The 25,875-nt window shown below is 40.1% G+C and overlaps 1 long non-coding RNA gene across 2 annotated transcripts in view; it reads left to right on the top strand.

The window, feature by feature from the left end:
• The first annotated feature begins 298 nt into the window (after window positions 1-298).
• Window positions 299-25,875, top strand: part of LOC138739516 (uncharacterized) — a 49,278-nt gene continuing 23,701 nt past the window's right edge. For both annotated transcript variants that reach the window (XR_011342310.1, XR_011342303.1), the window contains exon 1: window positions 299-383. This is a non-coding gene — a long non-coding RNA (uncharacterized lncRNA). The remainder of the gene's footprint in view (window positions 384-25,875) is intronic.

The raw sequence follows: 25,875 nt of genomic DNA, 5'->3' as shown, positions 1-25,875 counted from the left end.
GAGAGTACCAGCAAGAGCTTTCTGATTGTGTGGAAAGCTTGACTCCAAAATGCAATAAGAATGAATGAACAAATTAATGAATTAATAAATTAACGAATGTGAGTTTAATGTCTTACACACATGTATACTTGCAATGAAAGTCTTACTAGCTGCATTTTCCAGTTACCTAAAACTCACTGACAACAATTATATAATTAACATATGAAATGTCACAAAGAGAATACAAGAAAATAAATATCAAAGGAAGAGAAAACAAAATTAAAGGATAAATGTTTTCAGTGGCCCAGTAGTGCAAAAAATATATCTGTGATTGTGGTGATACAACCTCTACACTGGCCACACGCCTACCAGCCTACTGCAAGAGGCAACCACTGTACCTTCAGGTAGGCAACGTGGGAGGCTGGTCCCACCTCCCTGCTGTCAATCACTCACCCGTATAAAGATTTCAGCCAGCCCCTTTGGGGTTAGTATAAAAAATATGTGGAACCAGGAGTACACTGAGACCTGTGGACTTTGCATCAGAATTATTTGCGCAGCAGTGCTTACAATAGTGTAGACAGATTTTTATTGGTCTTGGAGTAGTCTTACGGAGTAGTGATATGGAGAGGTTCAAGAGCCTGACAGCTGTGGGGGAAAATAACTCTCCTTGAACCAAGAGGTGCCAGACTTCTGTACTTTCTGCCTGAAAGTATCAGTGAGAAGATAGTATGGAAATCTCTTGTGATGAGAGAGGGTTAAGCCCCACTCCAGCCTTGTTATCTGTCAAGAATGTCTGAGTATTCAATATCACATAAACACTATTAATTATAATTATATTATACAAATGAAATTATAAAATTAATTATTAATCATGAGTTGAAAATTATTTTTTTTAAATATCAAAATAATGAATGAAATACATTTAAATCAACTGAATGGCAGTGAAATGACACAGGATGAATTCAAAGGGATTTCATCCAGAGTAGCCTGGTGCAATTTTGGCAGACAGAATTTCATGCCTGTGAAACAATAACATCTGCAGATGCTGTGGTTGTAGTAAAAACACAACGAAAGACTGGAGGAACTCAGCCAGTCTTGCTGCATCCGTAGAAAATAAAGTTATATTGCTATTGCTTCTGGCCTGAGCCTTCCTCCAAGGAATAAGCAAAGAGTAAGCAAAAACTAGAACATCTCAGAATAGAGATTGTATTGGCTGGGACGAGGAGTCCAGACCAACAAGTGGTGTCATTGTATAAGTTAAGGGGAGAGGTGAAAATTGATTTTGTCTATGTGAAAAGAGAGAGAGGGAAAAGGAAGAGAGATAGAGCTGGCAGAATGCAATGGGAGTGGTGGGGGAAGAAGTGCTGAGGGGAGGGGCTTTAAAGAAAGCCAGAGAAGTCGATGTTAATGGCATCCATTTTGAGGATGCCCAGTCAGAAGATGAGGTGTTGTTCCTCCAATTTACAAGGTAATGGGATGGGGAATTAAAATGAATGGCCTGCTATAATTACCGTGTTACTGAAAAAAAGTAGAGACCCATTAAAAATTTCATCATATATCACTCCTCAACGCTGAGTATGAAATATTGGTGAAGGCGCTAGCTAATAGATTGGGACAATAACCATCAAAATTAATACATACAGATCAGGTTGGATTTGTTAAAGGAAGATATTCTTGGGGGTGTGGCAAGATGGCTCAGGAAGATGTACAGTTCCAACTCTCCCCAGTTGAACTAATTAATACCTGAGCTTAAAAGTTTTGAAAGTTACTAAAAATAGTTTTTAAGGGTGTCTGAAAGGTGAGAATGAAAATGACTGCAAATGTGAAGAAATCTAAAGCACAACTGCAGAAGAAATTGCCTTATATAAGTGTCAAAGAATTGAGGCCAACTCACCAGCTTGAAGCCATGGAGTCAATAAGAGTGGCAGAGAAGATCACTGAAGTCTCCCTTCCCCCCCCCCCCCCCCATCAATGTGATCTACCAGGATCGTTGTCTGAGGAGGGTGTGCAAAGGCTCAGCGTACTCCCAGTCGGCTAAGTGTAATGCCGGCACCTAGCTTGCAGTCGAAAGATGGCACCGGCATTGTTTTGAGCTCGGCTGACTCTGGTACGCACGCCTATGAAGCCGGTCATGAGGGTGAGTCGGTCGAGCAGTGTTTGTTGCGTGAACCCGCTGCAGCGCTCGGCAGCCTGGGGACATGCAGGGGTGCGTCGGAAGATATGCCTGCGCGGTCGACAGTGCTCCTGGGCATGCGCAGTGCAACGCGCATCTGGGAGATGTTAGAGAAGGTGTGGGCTGTGGGGGGACCCAGACAGCAGTGGGCTGACGAAGTTGGCCCGCTGTTGATGGGGATGACGACCCGCAGTCTCACTGGCCATCCTATTAGTGCAGGTGAAGAGGAAGAAGGAAGTCCTGCCTTGTTGGAATTAAGACAGGAAGAATCTAACCTGGGAGCTGTGTCTAAAGAAGGTAGGCCCCCAAGGGGGAATAGGGGGGCCTGGATTTGAATCTGTTTTCACTATTTTGGAAGGGATTGCTCATCAGATGGATAATATGTCGCTGCAGATGTCTACACAGTTAAATCAAAGATTTATGGGAATGACAGTTAAAATGAATAAAATTTGTGAAGAAAAGTCATCTGTAAAGAATGATATGAATGTGGTTAAAAGTGATGTTAATAGATGTTTGAAGGTGGTGGATACTGTACAAGATCATTTTAAAAGAATTGAAGAGACTTTTCATGATTGTAAAGATCAAGTGGAACAGAATAGAGAAAAAATGGAAAAAGTGGTAGATTCTTTTGTGGGATGGGGGATCCAGAAGAGAGAATTGTTAAAGAAGATTGTCTCTTTGGAAAATCAAGGCCGAAGGAATAATGCAAAAACAGTAGGTCTTCCGGAAGATAGTGAGGGTTCAGACCCGTTGAAATTTTTTTTTAATGGATTCCTGATGTGCTGGGAAGTGAATTTTTTCCGGATGGTTTGGAATTGGATCGAGCGCATAGGACGTTGAGAAATAAGCCTTTTCCGGGCCAACCACCACGAGCAGTTTAGATTTGGTGTTTGAGATACCAGGACACAGAGATGATATTACAGATTGCTGTTCAAAAGGCTCGACAAAATCAAACTCCAATGATGGTTCAGGGCAATAGAGTATTTTTTTAATGCTGATTTGAGTCAGGAAATTATTAAGAGACATAGAGAATTTAATTCAGCTATAGAAGTGTTGTGGAGAAAGGGTTATAAATTTGCTTCTCGTTATCTTGCTGGACTGAAAGTTTTTTATGGAAATTTTCAGTCTCAATTTTTTGAGAATGTTCATGATGCATTAATCTTTGCTAATTTATTGCCAGATTTTTGAGGATTTTTTTTTATCATCGCCTAAAAGGAGGGCTTTTGATAAGCGGAATGAGAATGAGAATGGAAAGAAGGCTGAATTGACACAGAGTTTGCTTGATATTGAAGACCCAGACAGTCTTTGGGATTGGAATCATTGGGTTGAATGTGATTGATTAATAATTGTTGAATAGTTTGACTGGGGGGAGGGGGGTGGGAGGTGGATGGATCTGAAACATTTGACAGTCATCTGCCACTAGTGGGTTTTACCACACCCAAATTTTTGGGGAGTTGATACATTATTTAGTTTGGGGGAAGATATAAAACCTTTTTATCTTATTGGAGATTTATTTATATAAAAGGGAGGGTTGTATTTATTTAGAGGGGATTTCTTTTATGCAAGGGGAATGTTATCTTGTTGTAGTGTGAATTGTGTATTTTTTAAGGTAAAGAAATGTCCAGTTTGAATTTTGCAACTTTTAATGTACAGGGATTAAATAATCCGATTAAGTGTAAACATGTATTGACTTATATTAAAAAAATGAAAGTTGATATTGTTTTTTTGCAAGAAACACATTTGATGGAAAAAAAACATTTAAAATTGAAGAGAGATTGGATAGGATATATGGTTGCTTCTTCTTTTAATTCTAAGGCACGGGGAGTGGCGATTTTGATTCACAAGAAAATACCGTTTGAGTTGGAATCATATACGGAGAATGCTGGTAGAGTTTTGATGGTGAACTGTAAGATTCTTGCAGAACCGTGGTCATTGTTGAATGTTTATGTGCCTTGGTGAATGTCTGCCAAGCTGCCTTTCTCCCCTCTGGCGAACCTTGCTGTACTAACATTGGCTGTGCATTATTTCTACTGTTAAGGACACCCACCTTGGGTATAACTGTATATGCATCTATTGTCTTTCATTATTGTACCATGAGTTTCTGCTAATAAAAGCCATGAATATTGTCTGATCGCATCGTCTTTGTCTACTTCATCAACTGGCACTTCAATTTTATTAGCAGAAATGGTTGCAGCACTCAAGCCAGAGCGGCTGATAATCGACCCGTCTGCCCTGAGGGCCAGAGAAATTTTCAACCACTGGATTGTTTGTTTCGATTACTACATGGCTCGAAACAACATGGTCGATGAGGTGATACAGTGGGGCCACCTGAACTCTCTGCTCGGTGAGGTCCCTTTTGCCATAAGGCAAGGAGCTACCACTCTGCTATAGCCCGGGAACGTCTGACTGCTTACAATGTGGTGCTTGCTCGACACGTTGCTGACTAGAATCCAGAAACCCGGGAAAAGTGATGCTGCTTATGCACTGGCTCTTGACTCACTGGGAAATGAATGTGATGTCAGGGCAGTCAATGTGCAACAACACTGCAATGCCTTGAAGCTGGATGCTTTAGTCAACGGGATTGACTCCAGTTACATCCAACAGAGGCTGCTGGAAACGGAGCCCTTAACCTACGACCGGGTAGTCACTCTAGCCAAATCACTGAGAAATGCCATGCGGTCCAGTGAAATGCTAGAAACTGAAAAGGAAACATCCAGGAGTGCTGGAACCCCAAAGGAAAGAAAAGGGCGAACACCTGAAAAATGCTACTTCTGTGATAAGAACTGGCACCCCAGACAGAAGTGCCCGGCTCGATTTGCTACCTGCAGCTATTGTGGGAAACTCGGCCACTTTGCTAAAGTGTGTAAGGCAAAAAGTACTCCCACTGATAAGAAGAAGAAGAGAAGCACCAAGAAAATGTGCCCTGGAGCTGCAGGAATGGAAGACAACTGCAAAAAGGGGGAACCTTCAGATGAGCAGGCTGAATCGACTTCAAGTGACAGCGAGGTGAGATCCCCTGTGATAGCTCAATTGACTCCAAAGTTTGGGGGATGTTACGGTCTGGAACGGTTGACTATGAAGGGGGAGATGAATGGTGAGACTCTTGATTGTCTAATAGACTCGGGGAGTGCTGACAGCTACATCCAGGAGAGAGTTGCCAGAGCCTTAAATTTGCGGAGATATCCAGCGAAACAAAAGATATTGATGGCTTGTAGTCAACTTACAAAAACTGTATGGGACAAGTATAAAGTTACTTTAAATTTGCAGTGACATTGCCCGGCTGATGTGTGGCTCTTTATTATGTCAGAGCTCTGCGCCCCTGTGCTACTGGGGTGAGATATTCAATCTCAGATGAACAATGTAGTGTTAAATTTCGGTGGGCCACTACCCACACTTACCATCCCCCGCGCTAGTTACTGCGGCCTGTCTACATTAAAGATCAAAGCTCCCTCCCTTTTCAGTGATTTATCCCAAGTGTCGGCCGATTGCCACTAAGAGCCGTTCTTACAGCAAAGAAGATCATAAGTTTATCAAAGCTGAGACCCAGAGATTGCTTAAAGAGGGAGTAATTGAACCCAGTAAAAGTTCATGGCGCGGCCAGGTGGTAGTTGTGAAAAATCACACTAAGAAATGACTGGCTATTGACTACAGCCAGACAATCAACCATTACACTAACCTGGATGCCTACCCCCTGCTACGCATCAATGAAATGATTAATCAGATAGCGCAATGCAAAGTGTATTCCACTATCGACCTCAAAGCAGCTTACCACCAAATCCCCATTAAAAAAAAGGAATGACCCTATACAGCCTTTGAGGTTGATGGGGGTGGTGGGGGGGGGTTATACCAGATTAAAAGGGTACCTTTTGGAGTCACTAATGGTGTGTCAGTGTTTCAAAGGGAAATGCATAAGATTATTAGGACGTATGAGTTACAGGGTACGTTTCCCTATCTGGATAATGTCACTATCTGTGGGAAAACACAGGCTGAGCACGACAACAACTTAAAGAAATTTTTAGCAACAGCTAAAGAACTCAACCTTACATTTAACGAGGGCAAATGTGTGTTCAACATGACAGAGCTACCCATTCTGAGCTACTTTGTCCGCAAGGGCGAAATCCACCCCGACCCGGAAAGAATGGTCCCCCTTAAGAAGTTACCACCCCCAAACTCAGCAAAAGCCCTTAAAAGGTGTATGGGATTCTTTTCCTACTATAGCAAATGGGTTCGGGACTACGCCACGAAGGCCCTCCCTCTGTTTGACACTAAATCTTTTCCTCTCTCTCCAATGGCCTTGAAGGCTTTCAAGAGAATTAAAGCTGATATTGCCAAAGCAGCTCTCTCATCCATTGATGAGGATGTCCCATTCCAAGTGGAAACTGATGCCTCAGATTGTGCCTTGGCAGGAACCCTTAATCAAAAGGGCAGACCTGTGGCATTCTTCTCCCGCACGTTACGCGGACCTGAACTAAAACATCCTGCCATAGAGAAAGAAGCCCAGGCTATTATTGAAGCTGTTCGCTACTGGAGACACTTTCTAGCCGGCAGAAAATTTACTCTTATCACTGATCAGAAATCTGTAGCCTACATGTTCAGTACTAAACACAAAAGTAAAATCAATAACGATAAGATGGCACGCTGGCGAATAGAACTCTCAACTTATAATTATGAGATCCAGTATAGTCCGGGCAGGTTAAATGATCCCTCTGACACATTGTCACGATCTGCTGCTGGTTCTCAGCTGGAGGGGCTAAAAGAGATCCATAGCAGACAATGCCACCCAGGAGTCACGAGGTTCTTCCACTACATAAGGGATAACAACCTTCCTTACTCTCTGAAAGAAGTCAGGAAACTGACTAAAAGCAGAATGCAAACCGCAATACTTCAAAGATCCAGAGGCCACTCTCATCAAGACAATCCGACCTTTTGAGAGGATTAGCTTAGATTTTAAAGGGCCGTTATCTTCCAACAACAAAAATGTATATTTCCTTACTGTAATTGACGAATATTCCAGGTTTCCCTTTGCGATACCCTGCACTGACGTCTCGTCAGCGACTGTCATTAAGTCTCTTGACAGAGTTTTCAGAATTTTTAATTTTCCCAATTACATTCATACCGATAGAGGCTCAGCATTCATGAGCGCTGAACTGCGGCAAGTCCTGCTACTAAAGGGGATTGCCACCAGCCGTACCACGAGCAACAACCCGCAGGCCAATGGGCAGGTTGAAAGGGCTAATGCTACAGTCTGGAAGACTGTTAATCTTGCTTTAAAAACACATGGTTACCCTGTTACCTGGTGGCAAGAGGTGCTGCCTGAGGCACTACATTCTATTCGGTCTTTATTGTGTACTGCAACAAATCAAACATCTCATGAACGTATGTTTGCCTTTCCTAGGAAATCAGGAACTGTGATGGACTGGCCAGTCTGTTTATCTGAGCCTAGAACCATACTGCTGAAAAGCTATGCTCGGGCATGTAAAACAGACCCCCTAGTCCAACCAGTTCAGCTACTGTATACTAACCCCAACTACGCTCATGTTAAATTCCCAGATGGGAGTACTGACACTGTACCCCTAAGAGATTTGGCCTCGCCTGGTTCGCCCCTTCCTCGCACCCCTACTCAGAGTGAGCCTGAGAGGTTGGACTAACCCCACCCCCCTCCAGCCTGTGACCCCTTAGTAAGCTTTCAGATGGCCATGCTGAGGCTGCACTGCCTCATGCTGGCGATTCTGGAGTGGGTCCAGAAGCCAATCCTTCCCACACTACAGACCCAGGTCCTGTACCAGTTCCCAAGCTTGCAAAGGAGCCACCTGTTTTGAGACGAAGCACCAGAATTCGTAAACAACCTGATAGGCTGACATATTCATAAAACATCTCATTATACTTCGATTGCTTGCTAGATACTGGCATATTTTGGCTGTTAGAGTATCTCAAGGCCAAACATGCTATCCATGTGTCACTTGCTTCAGCTGTCCCTTTGATTTTAACCCTTCTTCCGGGGGGGAGACTGTGGTGAATGTCTGCCAAGCTGCTTGTCTCCCCTCTGGCGAGCCTTGCTGTACTTACATTGGCTGTGCATTATCTCTACTGTTAAGACACTCCCCTTGGATATAACTGTATATGCATCTATTGTCTTTCATTATTGTACCATGAGTTTCTGCTAATAAAAGCCATGATTATTGTTTGACCACATCGTCTTTGTCTATTTCATCAACTGGCACTTCAGTGCCTAATGTGGATGATGAATGATTTATGTCTGAAGCTTTTCTAACATTAAATCAGGCTAATGAAAATATTTTAATTGGAGGGGATTTCAATTGTGTTTTGGATTCGTTATTGGATAAATCTCCAAAAAGTATAAGGAAATCAAAGATGGCGTTACAAGTGGGATCTTTGATGAAGGATTTGCATCTGGTTTAAATTTGGAGGAGATTAAATCCGACAGAAAAAGACTTTTCTTTTTATTCATCTAAACATGATTCATTTTCTAAAATAGATTTGTTTTGATTTCAGCACACCTTCATGCTAGAATTGTGCAGGCCGAATATAAGAGTAGGATTATATCTGATCATTCTATGTTGTTCATATCTTGTGTTGGTTCGGAGGTTATGCAATCAACTTATCGGTGGAGATTTAATGTAATGTTATTGAAGAAGTCAAAGTTTATTACTTTTGTAAAGGAACAGATTGCTTCATTTTTTGACTGTAAATACTAATCCAGTGTGTATTAATTTTATTTTATGGGGACACTCTGAAAGCTAATTTACATGGTCAAATTATTAGTTATTCTACCAAATGAAAACAAAATACAGTATTTGGCAGAAAGTTTAGCTTTGGAGAAGCAAATTACTGAGTTGGAAAAGGAATTTGAGAAGAAGGTTACAGAAGATAAGAAAGCAGTATTAGCTAAATTTAAATTATGTTATAATACTTTACAAACGCATCAGTATGAGCGCCTAATTCAAAGATCTAAACAATGATATTATGAGTTAGGTGAAAGGGCTCATAAGGTATTAGCTTGGCAATTAAAAACGGAACAGCTGTTGAGAACTATTAGTCCTGTTAAAAAGAATTCAATAGTTACTTCTAAACCTCAGGAAATTAATGACCAATTTTATTCATTTTACCAGAAATTATATACTTCTGAGGGAATTCAGGATGGCGGTTCTATTGAATCCTTTTTATCTAAATTGCATTTATTGGTTTTAGAAGAGGAAGAAGTGAAGGAACTGGAATCTCCGTATACAGATTTTGAGATTAAGGAAACTATACAGGAGATGCCAAATGGAAAGTCGCCAGGTGATGATGGATTCTCAGTAGAAATTTACAAGGTGTTTTATGAAGATTTGTCTCCTATATTTATGAATGTGCTTCAGCAAATAACAGAATCGTGTTCAAATGTGATAATTACAGTGATTCCAAAGAAGGATAGAGATCCATTGAATGTAGCTTCATATTGACCAATTTCTTTACTAAATGTGGATTATAAAATAATAGCTAAGGCATTGGCAAATTGACTTGCTAAATATTTGCCTCAGTTAGCACATGTTGATCAAGCAGGCTTTATTAAGAATAGATGTGCATCTGATAATATTCTTAGATTGATAATGTTGATCAATGCATTGAGACAGCAACCCAACCAACTTGATGTGGAAAAAGCATTTGATTGGGTTGAATGGAATTTTTTATTTAAGGTGTTGGAGAAGTTTAATTTCAGCCCTCTTTTTACTGGTTGGGTTAAAGCATTATATAAAAATCCGATTGCTAGGGTGGTGATGAATGGCCAAACTTCTTTGCCATTTAAATTAACACGATCGACATGTCAAGGCTGTCCATTGTCACCAGCCTAGTTTGTGTTGGTCATTGAACCATTAGCTCAGGCAATTTGACAGAATGATAATATTAAAGGGATAAAAATTGAAAATGATGAATATAAGATTAATTTATTTGCTGATGATGTATTGATTTATTTGACACATCCCGAACAATCTTTGAAGTATTTACAAGAATGTTTAGTTCAATTTAGTGTGTTATCTGGGTACAAGATAAAGTGGGATAAGAGTGAACTACTGCCAGTTTTGGAGGGGAATTATGAAGCATATAAACATGTTATAAAATTACAATGGTCTGATAAAATTAAATACTTATGAGTAATTGTGGATGTGGATTATCAATCTTTATCTAAATTAAATTATGTACCATTATTGAAAAAAATTAAAATGGATTTGATTAAATGGAAGGATCTTCCATTAACATTAATAGATCGAGTAAATTGTATCAAAATGAATATTTTCCCCCATATTCAGTATTATACACGTCTGACCTGGCTGAATCCTTGATAAAATTACAAACAATATTAGAAAAATATGGAAAAGTATCAGGTTATAAAATAAATATGGACAACAAAGAGGTAATGTTATTGACAAATTTTGATTATGAAAAATATCAAAAAGCTATTTTTGAGGAGACTACAACAAAAGTTCCGAATGCAGTAGATGACCGCTGCAAATTAACAAGTGAGATGTTGCTTCACTTGGAAGGACTGTTTGGGACCCAGAATGGTGGTGAGGGAGGAGGTGTAGGCACAAGTGAAGAATCTCCTGCAATCATAGGGGTATGTACCAAGGGGACAATTGGTTTGTGGGAGGAGTGGACAAGGAAGTCATAGAGAGGGCAGTCCCTGCAGAAGACAGAGATGGGAATATGTGTCCAGTGGCAGGATCATGTAGTAAGTGGTGGAAATGGCAGAGGAGATGTGCTGGATATGAAGGCTGGTGTGGTGGTAGATGAGTTCAAAAGAAATCCTATCCTTGTTGCATGTGAGGGCGGATGGGGCAAGGCAGATGCGGGTAATGGAGGATATGCCATAAGGCCAAGTTGATTGTAGTAGAGGGAAAGGCATGTTGTTTTAAGAAGGAGGACACCTCTGATAATGTGGCACAGAAGTCCTCATCTTGGGTGCCGATGTAATGGAGACAGACAAACTGAGAGAATGAAAAGACAGGGTGTGAAAAGGTGTAGACGAGGTAGCAGTGTGAGTTTCTGGGTTTGTTGAAGAATTTCATGCCTATGCTGTGAAATCTGCAAATATTTGTGCTCCCGCCACTGGCCTCCTTATGGCACCCAATTCTGGAGAACAAGGATCATCAGAAAAGAAAGTTAAGACTTTTGCCTTTCCTCCTGAGTTCTAAACATTCATCTAGCTAAGTAAGTAAAAGTTCATAATACAAAATAAGACTCTTGGCTTTTAAGTGTAAGATCTGATCCAATTGTTGAGTTCAAATTTTTAGTATCCGAATACAATTTCAGTTTTCTAGCACAATGCCAAGTGGAATTGTTTGTAAAATGTTCAGTCAGAGCTCATTTGTTATAATCAGACCCCAATCACCAACAACATTGATTTGGTGCAACCCAACAATGTCTATATATTACAAATTCCAGCCAAGCATTTCAATATATTCCAAATGACTAACCCTGATATGGGCTATGAGAATGGCTTCATGAGTCATTATTTGCACTGAGACAAAAAGATCGGCAAACAAATTCAGCAATACTTTTGAAACTGAATATTTTTTTTTATTAAAATTTTTTATTTTTCACACCATATTTTATGCCCATCACACATAATGCATTCAAGAATGTCCCAATTAAAGAAAGATGGGAAGGTTGAAATCCTGAATGAATTGTCCCTCATTGTTCAAGAATAAAATCCAGCCATTAGTTAAAGAAAATATCTAATATTCCTCGTTCTTATATTTACTACTCATGATTTTACTATTTTATGTTGTTTGAATGTATAATTTTTTTTTAATCCAAAAATCAAAAGTTAGTCTTTTTTTCCTACATTTGTTCTGTAGAGAAAAGTGATGAAAGCAGGTGACTAATTTTTGAATAAAATGCAGCATTAACAATTCCTCATTGTTGATTCGCTCAGCATTTTCTTTCAAGCATTTTTGTGCTCTCTTGGAGTTTACAAACTAGATTCTGAAGCAATAATTCCCATTTATTTTCTACATTTAATTTTATCCTTAAAATATCATATTCTAAAATAAGGCCAAAAGCAGAATCAATATCACTGGCTCTCAAGTCAGCTCTGAATCACCTAGTAAACAGTAACACTCATAAATACGGCTGCTCGTCATCAAATGCAGCTCAGCCTTGAATACCATTATTCCCTCAGTGCTGGTCAACAAACTCCAAACCCTGGGCCTCTGCATCCCCTTCTACAACTGGATCTTTGACTTCCTCATCAGAAGACCACAGTCGGTATGATCTCAGAATTTCTACTCATGCGGTGGTTCTATTAGAGAGTGGAGAAAGAAGTAGATGATGTGAAAATTGGATGTAATGTCAGAAGTCAAAGGGTTGTACATGGTGGAAATGAAAGAAGTATTGTAAGAAAGGCAGATGAGCTTAGAGCATGGATTGGCATGTAGAATTACATTGTGGCCATTGTGGTGATACGACCACCAGCCAACTGCAGGAGGGGTGATCTCTGTACCTGAAGAAGACCACCTAAGGGGCTGATTCCACCTGGCCAGTTGTCAATCAGCTGACCTGAATATAAACCTGAGCTGGCCCCTCCTGATCCAGTCATACAGGGAGCCACCAAGGCATGAACTGGTTTTCAGACTTCTACTGGAATAAAGTCTGTTGTACAGTCTTTTGAGTTTTGTGCCTGCTTGCTGCTCCCTCAGAGCACCACAGCCATTAGTGAAACTTGGTTGCAGGAGGGGCAGGACTTGCAGCTCAATGTTCCAGGCTTCTGTTGTTTCAGATCCAAAAGAGTAGGGGAGTTGAAATGGGGAGGAGTGACGTTGCATGTCAGGGAAAATATCACATCTGTGCTCAGACAGAGCAGACCAGAGGGCTCGTCTACTGAGGCTACATGGATGGAGTGTGGGTATAACCACACTCATGGGGAGAGGAGGAGAGTGAGAACATCAGGATCACCCATATGGCAGTGACCCAATGAGCCATTCAGAGGGATTTGGCTGGGTGGTTTAAGAATGCTATGTTGTGTCTGAAGAGAATAAAGTAAGTCAACTCCATTTTTGTGTGCAGAAAGAAATGAGTGAGTGTATTCTTTAATTGTGTGTCATCTTGGTTAAATCAGCATCGCTAAATCAGTAGTAGGTAAATTATTGGAAGATGTTCTAAGAGATCCGATATGGAAGTATTTGGATAGCCATGGACTACTAGTCAACATGGCTTTGTGCATGATAGGTTGTGTTTAACCAATCTTCTAGAGTTTTTCAAGGAGGTTACCAGGAAAGTTGATGAAGGAAAGGATGTGGATGTTGTCTACATTGACTTTATTGAGGCCTTTGACAAAGCCCCACATGGGAGGTTAGTCAGGAAGGCTTAGATGCTAGGGATTCATGGTGAAGTAGTGAATTGGATTCGACAATGTCTGGACAGGAGAAGGACAGAGATCAATGGTGGATGATTGATTCTCAGACTGGAGGCCTGTAATTAGTGGTGTGCCTCAGGGATTGGTGCTAGGACTATTGTTGATTGTCATCTATATCAATGATCTGGATGATAATGTGGTAAATTGGATCAGCAAGTTTGCAGATGACACTAATATTGGAGGTGCTGCAGACAGCGAAGAAGGTTTTTAAAGCTTGCAGAGGGATCTGTACCAACTGGAAAAATGGCTGAAAAATAGCAGATGGAATTTAATTCAGACAAGTGTGAGGTGTTGCATTTTGGAAGGACAAACCAAAAAGGGAGGATAGTCCAAGACATGGGTGTGTCCTTTGAGACAGCACAATGGATTTTTTAGATGGAGTGTAGTGTATGCCGTACTGGTCCTACCCTTAATACCCAGGGTTTATTTGTCATAGCCCAGCAAACTTGGACAGTGACAGCCAGGTCCTCAGGAAGTAGGTGTTACATAGAAATATTCTTCTCCTATATGCAGGGCCTGACAAGGTTAATGACCCCCATCTGCCCAGGCTTGAAATCAAAGTTGTTCTTCTCATAGGCTGGTTGCCAACAAGGCTAATGAGCCCAGGCTACCCATCCAGTTATACCAGGGATTCTCTACCTTTTTCTTTCTATTCACATACAACTTTAAGTATTCCCTATGCCATAGGTGCTCTGTGATTAGTAAGGGATTACTTATCGTGGTATATGAGTGGAAAGAAAAAGATTGAAAACCACTGTTTTAATTGTGCCTAATTGACTTGTTATGTGTACCTTTTCATAACTTCAAAGGAAATGGGCCAATGACAATTTTACTCAAGCAAAATATTTCAGTTACAATTCGGTCTAGAGCAGTGAATCTCAACCTTCCCTTCCCACTCACATACCACCTTAAGCAATCCCTTACTAGTCACAGAGCACACTTGAAGTGGTATGTGAGTGGAAAGAAAAAGGTTGAGAACCACTGAGTTATTCCGCTGGACACTCAGTTGTGCCATGACCTAGCAACTCAGTGAACACGGGGGATACTGATGAAAAGGTATTGCTACAGATGTAGTAATGTAGAAGAGACCATTTGCAGTGTTTTCCTGCCTGGCAAGCCAGACAGACAGTAGTCATGCAGCAATTACTTTGCACTGTGCACTTTCCCTGGGTGAGCAGGACATCAGGCCCAGCCCTCACCTGCCCCCAAACCAAAAAGGACAAACACTGTAAATGGTAGGGCACTGAGGAGTGTGGTAGAAGAGAGGGAACTGGTAATACAGATACATAATTCCCTGAAAGTGGCATCACAGGTAGATAGGGTTGTAAAGAGAACTTTTTGGCATATTGGTCTTCATAAATCAAATATTATGTATTGGAGTTGGAATGTTATGATAAAGTTGTAAAAGACATTGCGGAGGTCAAATGTGAAGTATTTTATGCAGTTTTGTTCACCTAACTACAGGAAAGATATCAATTAGATGTAAAGAGTGCAGAGAAAATTTATTGGAATGTTGTCTGGATTTCAAGAACTGAGTTTACAGGGAAAGGTTAAACAGGTTATGTCTTTATTCCCTGGAGCATAGAAGAATGAGGGAAGATTTAAAAGAGGTATTTAAAATTATGAGGGGTATAGATGGTGAGGCCAGGTTTGGAGTATTGTGTTCAGTTCTGGTCTTCAAATTATAGGAAGGATATAGATTAGGTAGAGAGGGTGCAGAAAATATTTACAAGGATGTTGCCTGGCTTAAAATACCTAGAGTACAGAGAAAGATTGAAGAGATTAGGACTTTATTCATTGGAATGTAGATGGTTCAGAGGTGATTTGATAGAGATGATTAAAATTATGAAAGGAATAGATAGACTAGATGCAAGTAGACTCTTCTCCCTGAGAGCAGGGGAGGTTGAAACAAGAGGACACAAGTTCAGGGTAAGGGGGAAAAATTTTAGGAGAAACATTAGAAGATGCTTCTTCACTCAGAGAATGGTGACTGAATGGAATAATCTTCTGGAAGAAATAGTTGAATCAGAGTCATTTCTTTCATTTAAGAGAGGCTGGATATATACATGAATAAGAGGGGGTTGGAGGGTTAGGGGCGGAGAATAGACGGGGGGATTTGCGGAGTTGTTTGAGTGAACTGGCGTGGACTTGAAGGCCCGAGATGGCCTGTTTCCTTACCATAAACTGTTATATGGTTATATGGTTATATAATGATATTATGTGAGATACAAGCCAGAGAAAATGGGTTAAGGGTGAAAGAGAACAAGGTTTAGGGGAAACATTAGAGGGAACTTCTTCTTAGAGAGAGTGGTGGGAGTGTGAGCTGAAGAGGTGAATTCAGATCCGATTTTAACATTTAAGAATAATTTGGACATGTACATGATTGGGGGGGGGGGGGATATGGAGGGCTATAGACTTGGTGTAGGTTAGTGGGACTAGGCAAAATAATAATTTGCCATAGACTAGAAGTGCAAAAGTGCCTGTTTCTGTGCTATTATGTTCAATGGTTCTATGGAATTGGAAACAATGTCTCCTCCTCAATGACAATTCACACAGGCACACCTCAAGAATGCCTGTTCAGCAATACAAGGAAATTCAGGTATTACTTATAAACCACAAGAGATTAAAGAGGAATTTCGAGCTTTTTATCGGGATTTGTATTTATCTGAAGGGAATGTAGATACCGAACAGATTGATGCATTTTTGTCCAAGTTACATTTACCTTTATTGGATGAGAATGAAATAAAATTATTGGATAATCCATTTATGGATTTTGAAATTAAAGAGGGATTACAATCTATGTCAAGTGGAAAGTCACATGGGGAAGATGGGTTTACGACAGAGTTTTATAAAGAATTTAATGATTTGTTGTTTCCTGTGTATATGGATGTACTTAAACAGGCTACAGATACAGGTTTATTCCCTATGTCATTTTCAAGAGCATTGATAACAGTTACACCAAAAAAAGACAGAGATCCATTAAAAGTGATGTCATATAGACCTATATCTTTATTGAATGTAGATTATAAAATTGTAGCAAAAGTTTTAGCAAACAGATTGGCTAATATTTCACCAAAATTGGTACATATAGATCAAGAGTTTATTATGAATAGATATTCAGCAGATATATTACTAAATTGATTACAATAATCAATGCATCAAGACAACAACCCAACCAGCCAATGCTACTTGCACTAGATGCTGAAAAGACTTTTGATCATGTGGAGTGGAATTTTTTTATTTAAAGTGCTGGAGAGATTTAAATTTGGTTCACTCTTTATTGGTTGGGTTAAGGCATTATATACTAATCCTTCTGCATGGGTGGTGATGAATGGTCAAGTTTCACAGGTATTTAATTTGTTTAGATCAACTAGATAGGGCTGCCGATTGTTGCCATCCTTATTTGCATTGGTTACAGAGCCATTAGCTCAGGCAATTAGACAAAATGTAAATATTATGGGAATTAAGGTAGGGCAAAGGGAGTATAAAATTAATTTATTTGCTGATGATGTGTTGATATATTTGTCTCAACCTAAAAACTCTTTAAAACCTTTACAAGATTTTTTTAAATTTTATGGCTCGATGTCAATAAGGTGAATTGGAATAAGAGTGAGATATTACCGATATCTGATGGGGATTATTCAGATTGTAAGCAATTTACTAAATTTAAATGGTCAGATAAGATAAGTATTTGGGTGTAATTGTGGAAAAGGAATATCAAAATTTATATGATTTAAATTATTTGCCATTGTTAAATAAAATTAAGTCTGATTTAAATAAATGGAAAGATTTACCATTAACATTGATGGGTCGAGTAAATTGTATTAAACTGAATTTATATCCTCATATTCAGTACCTGTTTCAATCAATTCCAAGTCCTATACCGGGGAGATTTTTTAAGGAATTAAATAAAGTGATACGTTCTTTTATGTGGAGAGGTAAATTAGCTCAAGTATCGATGGAAAAATTGATGTGGAAGTATGATTTGGGTGGCCTTCAACTGGCACATTTTCAAAATTATTATCAGACTGCACAGTTGAAATTTATCAGTAGGCTGTTTGATATTGATCAACCACTGGTGTGGGCTTATGTGGAACAGGATCAGATACAGGAGAGAGCAATACATCATTTTATATATAAATGGAATTATTTGTTTTTACAAACATATGTTTACAAACATATGTTTTACAAACCTGCACTGAATCATTTGTTGAAAGTATGGAGTAAATTGAATCAATCTATAGGTTCAAAAAATGTATGTCCAATTAAAACACCATCATATCAGAATCAATTAATTCCTTTTTCTATGTATAACCCTTACTTGAAAGATTGGGACTCTAAGGGTTTGGTTTTAATAGAAGACAGTTTCGAAGCAGGCTCATTTCTTTCGTTTGATAGACTCAGGGAGAAATTTGGTATATCACAGAATACTTTATTTGTTTATTATCAAGTACATGATTTTTAAAGGGAGTCATATGGTAGGGAAATAATATTGCCAAGTCAATCAAAGTTTGAGTTGTACTTATGGATAAGGGAAAGAAGGGGTTTGTTTTGGAAATATATTTGTTGTGGCAGGCATAAATGAAGAAGACAGGTTTATTGAGAATGAGAGATAAATGGGAGAAGGAGACATCTACTTCTATTTCTGAGGGAGAATGGTTAGATTTATGTTTGGAGAGTGTGACAAAATTAGTTAATGTACATTATAGTTTAGTTAACTATAATTTTTTACATCACTTATATTTAACTCCTGAAAAATTAAAGAGATACAGTTTCAGTAACTCAGATATGTGTTTTCGATGTGGTGATCAGATAGGTACATGTGGGAATGTGTCAAAGTTAAATCTTTTTGGGAAAAGATAATTAAATTTTTGCGAGATTTATTTCAATGCGAATTGTGGTGTCTATTGGGTTATATGAATCCATTAACAATGCATTTAGATAAATCTCGAATTGCATTTATTCCATTGAGTTTTAAAGTGGCTAGGAAATGTATAGCAGTAACTTGGAAAAATGATGTGGAGTTAAATATACAAAGATGGCAAAATGAAATTCAATTAAGTTTGCACTTATGGAAAATTACATATAATTTACAAAATAATTACCCTTTTTTTGAGAAAATGTGGACTCCGTATTTGAAATGTATGAATTTAGATGTTAGGTAATTTTGTATTTTAGTTTTTGGGGACGTGGTATATTTGTAATTCAACCCACTATGATTTTGTTTTTTATATAAATATTTTTTATATGTAATTTGAGATCCAAGGGAAGGGGAGCGTTGTTAGGGGTGGGATGGGGGGGGGGGGTGGGTGATGTGTGGGGGGGGTTATAGGGGGCTGTTTAATTTTTTATTTTATGTTTGATACTTGTATGTTTTAAAATTTTAAATAAAGTTTACCAAAAAGAGGATGCCTGTTTAGCCTCTACTCACTACACCTCACAGTTATCAGTAGAATCACAAATGGCAATGAGGAAGCACAAAGAAGAGAGGTAGGTCAGCTAGGTGAGTGGTCACAACAACAACCTTGCATTCAATGATAGCAAAACCATCGAGATGATTGTGGACTTCAGGAGGAAATCAGGAGAAAATGAGCACTCAGCGGCTCAGAGATAGCTTCTTGCCCTCTGCAATCCGTTTCCGGAATGAATAATGACTTTGGCTTTTTCTTTTTCTTGCAGTATTTTTATTTATTTTGTGAGGTGGTTTATAAAAATATTGCACTGTGATGTTGCAGCTAAACAACAAATTTTATGACATGCTCGTGACAATAAATTCTGATTCTGTTTCAAATGATACTCAATCGTTCAACAGTTAACTAATAAATGGATGTTGATGCTTAGGGAGTAGATGGCTCTTTGCTCTTTTTCACTCCTCAGAAACCCTGAGCAAAGTTATGCAAGGAATGATCCTTCAAAGACTATTTTAATGAAGGCAAAATAACATCTTCACAATTTAGAGCAGGGTTACAGGACAGATATGAAGAAGGCAGCCAATTCAATCTGTCTTACCTTATCCATCCAGTAACATGAAGAATTTTCTCCACTTAGAGATATATAATGGAAGATAAACAACATTTCTTTTGATTGATGATGTGCTTTTGAAAGTTTCTAATAGACCAAATCTTGCAAAATTATTTTCCATTCTGATGCAGGGAAAATAAAAAGAGACATTTAGAATTTCTCATTGGAGGTGCAATTTTATTCAATACCTGTGTCCTGCAACTTCAGTTAGAAAAGCATTTGTCCTTCACAAATGTTGCAGGAGTCAATGACATCCATTCATCATACAAGGCACAATTTATAGATTCAAGCGATATTAATAGGTTTGCAGGCAGAGGCTTTACCTCAGTACTTATACATTGCAGCTCCTGAAAACGGAGCTAAATTTAAATACTAAGTTAACAGGGCATCAGTTTATTGAAACCAGGTTTTCTTTTAACTTATTCATGATAAATAGTCGCCCAACATATGTGCCTGCACCAACAATAAATCATAATACATTTATTTGCAGTAATGCTAAAAATACATGCACGTGGGTGTCTCAGAAGAACAATATCTTCAGGTTTCTGTTTACCTGGCCTAGTTATTTTTATTCCTGTCTGGTCTTAAACTTTCCCTCAAACAGCATTACTGAAAAGCACTTTGAGATATGGGGACGCCAATACCCCTGAGTGTAAAGCCTGCAAAAGGCAGAGGACAAAGCCCTGGACATCACAGTCAGAACTCTCCCACCATCGAGAACTTCGACAAGTAACGCTGCCATCAGAGAGCAGCAGCAATCATCTTTCACAAAGACTACAGAGTCGTGAACTCGATCAGCACCATCATTAGGCATCAGACTACACTCCACTGAGCACATCTGCAAGAGGCTGTGTCTTAATAAAGCAACCTCTGTCCTCAAAGACAATTACCGCCCAGGCCACATCTTCTTCACCCATCAAGAAGGAGGTACAAAACCCTAAAAATGAACGCCCAGCAGTCCAAAACCAGCTTCCTCCCCTCTTCCATCAGATTTCTGAAGGGACAATAAGACACAGACACTACCTCACTTTCTCTTCTTTTGGACTAATTTTAAATGTAATTTATAACAATATTTGCACCTGGAATGCTGCCCCAAATCAACAAATTTTGTAACATTTATGACAATAAATTCTGATTCTGGTCCAGTTGCTCAATGCATAAGTCTCTGAGACTGATCAGCAACGGAAGCATGCTCCATTACCATGTGTAACTTGTTGGCTTGAATGACCCTCACTCTATCATTGGGATACAAAAGAGTTCCATGGAGATGATGGAAGACACGACAGGATGAGTATCTATAAAACAGCACAACATGCATGCTAATATAGAACATAAAACATCATAGTACAAGTCAGCCCCTTCAACCCTCGATGTCGTGCTACACTAGTATCTGCTCGTAAGGGGCATTGCCTCAAGCTGGATGACTAGCTACAATCCCTAGGCGAATGGACAAGTTGAAAAAGAGAACACAACAATATGGAAGGCTGTGAAATTGGCTCTCTGATCCAAAGGCCTTCCAGACTCACGCTGGAAAGAAGTCCTACCCATAGTGCTCCACTCCATAAGGTCTCTCCTCTGTACGGTGACCAACGCAACTCCTCACATGTTTATGTTCCAGAGGAACAGAGGACTACTCTCCCGGCTTGGCTAATGGCACCAGGGCCGGTCCTGCTGAGAAAGCACGTGAGGAGGTGCAAGACAGACCTCCTGGTTGAAAGGGTGCACCTGCTGCACGCCAACCCAACGTATGTCTGCATAGCATATCCTAACAGCAGAGAGGAGAGCATCTTGATTGGAGACCTGGCACCCACCAGAACTAAGGATCCGATGCCTCGTCAGCCAGGAACTACCAAATACCCCACCCAGGGTCCTGGAGGACACTGCTCGGGAAGTGGTCCAATCCACCCCACGACCTGAGCCGGAGCCCTCTAGATCCATGGACCCTGTACCACAGGGGTTCCAGGAAATTCAGGAAGACCAAAGTCCTCCAGTACTATGGCGCTCGACCAGAATTACTAGACCCCTTGACAGACTTAACTGTAAATATTTGTAAAATATTAGTTTTTTTTGAATGAATGGTCTCTGTTTTTCATCCACAGGCTCAATTCAGAAGAAAGGGATGAATGCAGTGAACTGGAATTCACTGTCTATATATTGTTCAGATGGCTGGCTCCTCCCTTGGCTCCACCCTCACCTACCCCAACATAAACCTTGGTTTTTCAGCCTTACCTCAGATTCACTTAAGGACTATTGTGTCTACTGGCCATTGATTGTAAGCTATTAAAAGTGTATTTGTACTCCTCACTTGCCTCTGAGTGCAATCAGTCACGTCACATAGTGTTCTATTGTTCTATGATTCTATGGAAGACTGCAGTCAGTATGAATTGGAAACAATATGTCCACCTCACTGACCATCAAGCATCTGTGCTTAGCCCACTGCTCTACTCACTCTACGCACATGACTGTGTGGCCAGACACAATTCAAATGTCAACTACAAATTTGCCGATGGCACCATGGTTTTTGGCAGAATCACCAATGGCAAAGAGGAAGCATGCAGGAGGGAGTTAGATCAGCTCGTTGAGTGTTGTCACAGCAACAACTTTGCACTCAGCATTAACAAAACCAAAGAAATGATTGTGGACTTCAGGAAGAAATCAGTAGAACATGAACTAGCCCTCATTGAGGGCTCAGCAGTTGATTAGGTCATTAACTTCAGATTTCTGGGTGTCAGTATCTCTGAGGATCTGTCCTGAATCCTCCATTTCAATGCATCCATAATGAAGGCATGCCAGCAGATATACCTTGTGAGGCATTTGAGGAGATTCAGTATCTCACCAAAGACTCTTGAAAACTTCTACAAGTGTACCATGGAAAACATTCTGGCTGGTTGCATCACTGTCTGGTATGGAGGTACCAACAGTCAGGACAGGAAAAATCTCCAGAGGGTTGTTAACTCGGCCTGCGACATCACAGGCGCCAGACTTCACTGCATCCAGGACATCTATAAGAGGCGGTATCCTTATCCTCAAAAACCCCCAACAACCAGTCCATGCCCTCTTCACTCTGCTGCCATCAGGAAAAAGATAGAGAAACCTGAAGACAAACACTCAGCAGCACTCTCCCATCAGATTCCTGAAAAAACAATGAAACACAGTAACTAACTTACTTTCTTGCAATTGTTAAAATTTACTCTTACAATGCTTAGCTAATACACCTGCATTAAGAATAAATAGTTTAAAAGAAAAAAAAATACCATACCATAATTACACTGAACAAATTTCACTTTCATGAATATTTAAACCTCAAGTAACCGGAAAATAAACTTATCCAGTATCTATCCATCCCCATAGGTATTGGATACCAGGGTTTTACTGTATGTCACTTCATTCGCTTAATCCAACAACCAGTGAGATACCATTAATTATCCTATCAGGCCAAAACATTAAGTTATTAATGTTTAAAGTCCATTAATATTAAAACCATTCTCACTGCTCAGGCAACAGAAAGATTCCTACCTTTTGAATTTAACATCAATGGCTAATTCTAAACTCGTTACAAGCTATTAATTTGTCAAGCAAAAAATTGAACTTGGAATGTGATAATAATGTTGTTCCTTGTCAAAATGTCTTTGATGTTGGCCGACATAGCGACTCATTTCTCTGCAGAGGTTAAATTAACTATTGTTTTCTCGGATATAATGTTTTGAAAGTATTTTTTATGGTGCAACATTTACAAATTAATATCGGAAGAAAACAGGATTAAAATCAGTTCTGATGTAGTGATTCTTTGTAAAGTGAAGCATATGAGGGAAGTAACTACGCAGTTTGTACTAAATCTGTTTCTTCTTCTTTGGCTTGGCTTCACGGACGAAGATTTATGGAGGGGTATGTCCACGTCTGCTTTTGAGGAGGAGGATGTGGACCTGTCCTCGGGCCTGCGCAAAGGAGCTTTTAGGTGGAGTGCAGTGTGTGCAGTACTGGCCCCACCCTTTACACCCATGGTTCGTGTGCCGTGGCCAAGCAAGCTGGGAGGTGGCAGCGAGGTCCTTGGGTCGTAGGTTTTATATCGAAGTTTATGAACAATTCATATAACAGTAAATCCTATTTAATGATTATAATATCACTCTGATTAATGTGCTTTTTTGGAGTCGATGACATTAATAAATTATTTGGAAAATGAAGCTTTATTTAAGTTGAGAACCTCTGCTGCTTGACCTTTGTACAACAATGAATATATATTATTTTTATTCTGTCAATGTCCACCAATTTTGTTCTTGTACTCCCTAGCAACTGAAAGGGTCAACAAGCAAATTATACTCAAAATCTTGCTCCATGCTTATTGGTAGGGACGATTAAAAATAGTATGGGCCTGTTGGCCTCTGTTTTCTATCTTCCTGTCCCCTGCAGGGAGCTTACCTCTCTCTGGTTGTCCCTCTGTAGTGTTTACCTCTCCCTAATGTAGTGTTTACAGAGCTCAGACCCAGGTTCAAATCCAGAGCTGTCTGTAAGGAGTTTATACATTCTCCCCATTTGATGTTTTTTCTCTCTCTGTGTGCTCTGGTTTCCTACCACCTTCCAAAATGTACGCGGTCAGTAGGATAATTAGGTATAATTGGGCTGCACCAGTTTCATGGGCTGGAAGGGCCTTCTAACATGCTGTATTGTTAAAAAAAAATTGAATGTTCTCATTTTAGAGGATTTAAAACCCAATGGCTGGCAGTTTTCTCCAATAAACTACTGTATTGTTAAAAAAAATTGAATGTTCTCATTTTAGAGGATTTAAAACCCAATGGCTGGCAGTTTTCTCTAATAAACTACAAAACAAGTAATGGTCAGCCAGGGGGGCCAGATGAAACCAGTGGGTTTCCCCCTTTCTGATCCTGGCCTTCACACTGTCCAAGGAAGGAATAGCCAAGATTTGATTCCAATGTTCAGGATACAGCAATTAAATTAACAAGAAACTTTGAAGCAGCTGGTGTCTACTGCAAGACACAAAAGTTCTGGAGAAACTCAGCAGGGCCTTTGGAAGTGAAAGACACTCAATGCTTCAGGCCAAAGGGCTCAGGCTAAAACATTGCTGTTGCAAGGAGGTGCAGCGAACAAACCACATGGGCAGCCGTGAGTGAGCTAGACTAACTGATTTTAATTGAACTCCTGTATTCGCTTGTATCTCTCAGTTCCCAACCACGCTTGTGACTCCCAGGCTGGAACCGTGTCCAGTACATCAGGGCTCTTTGACCCCTTGTCTGTGATGAGCTCTGTGGTTGCTTGGATGGATGGGTGCACCAGGCCATGAATTGTGTCGAATACACAGCGTTTCCAATTGGCAGGTACAATGGGTTGAGGTTGGCCCGTGGATACATCACAGAGAAGCATAGCCTTGAAAGATCTGAACCTCACGTCTTCCGGTTTGAGCCTTGAAATGATAGGCCTGTATCTCACCGTCCTGCTGCTGCTCTGCTGCAAGAGCTGCATCGTCAATCCATGGAGACAAAGAATGGATTGAATGAATGGACAACCGAGATGTGCATCCGCCATGAGATTGTTCTTGACCGCAATGTGTCGAGTGGAAGTAGAGTACTCCGAGACAGAGGAGAGATGACTTTGTTTGCCTTGCCGACTATGGCTAAGGTGAATGTGAGGTGCTTGTGGTCTGCCAAGATGGTGAAATCTCTTCCTTCCAGGAAGTACTGGAAATGGCGGATGGCGAGATAAAGAACCAGGAGCTCTTATTCGAAAGCACTGCATTTTTGTTCAGGAGGCCTGAAGTGTCTGCTGAAAAAGATGAGTGGTTCCCAATTTCCATTGACCAGCTGCACGAGCATGCCACCAACGACCATGTTAGATAAATCGACTGTGAGAACCGTGGGCACATTGACTCGTGGATGCACCAGCATGGTCTCATTGGCCAGCGCGTCTTTGGCTCTTTTGAAAGTTGCTGTCGACTCCTCATCCCATTTTAGATCTTTGGGCTGTCCAGACAAAAATTTGAAGAGAGGTTGCATAATTCTGGTTGCTGCCAGGAAAAAATGATGGTAGAAATTCACCATGCCTTAGAATTCCTGTAGACCCTTCACCGTGGCTGGCTTGGAGAATTTGTGTATGGCCTCCATTTTGGACAGGAGTGGCATTGCTCTATGTTAGTCGATACGGTTCCCAAGGAAGTTGATAGATGTAAGGCCAAACTGGCATTTAGCTGGATTGACAGCCAGGCCATATTCACTGAGCTACTGGCAGAATTGATGCAGGTGGGTGCTGTGCTCCTGACAAGAGCAGCTGGCAATGAGAA

Source organism: Narcine bancroftii, chromosome 1 (assembly GCF_036971445.1).
Source record: "Narcine bancroftii isolate sNarBan1 chromosome 1, sNarBan1.hap1, whole genome shotgun sequence".
Taxonomy (NCBI): Eukaryota; Metazoa; Chordata; class Chondrichthyes; order Torpediniformes; family Narcinidae; genus Narcine; species Narcine bancroftii.
The sequence above is the reverse complement of the archived record's forward strand: the minus strand, read 5'-3'. Positions and strand labels throughout refer to the sequence as shown.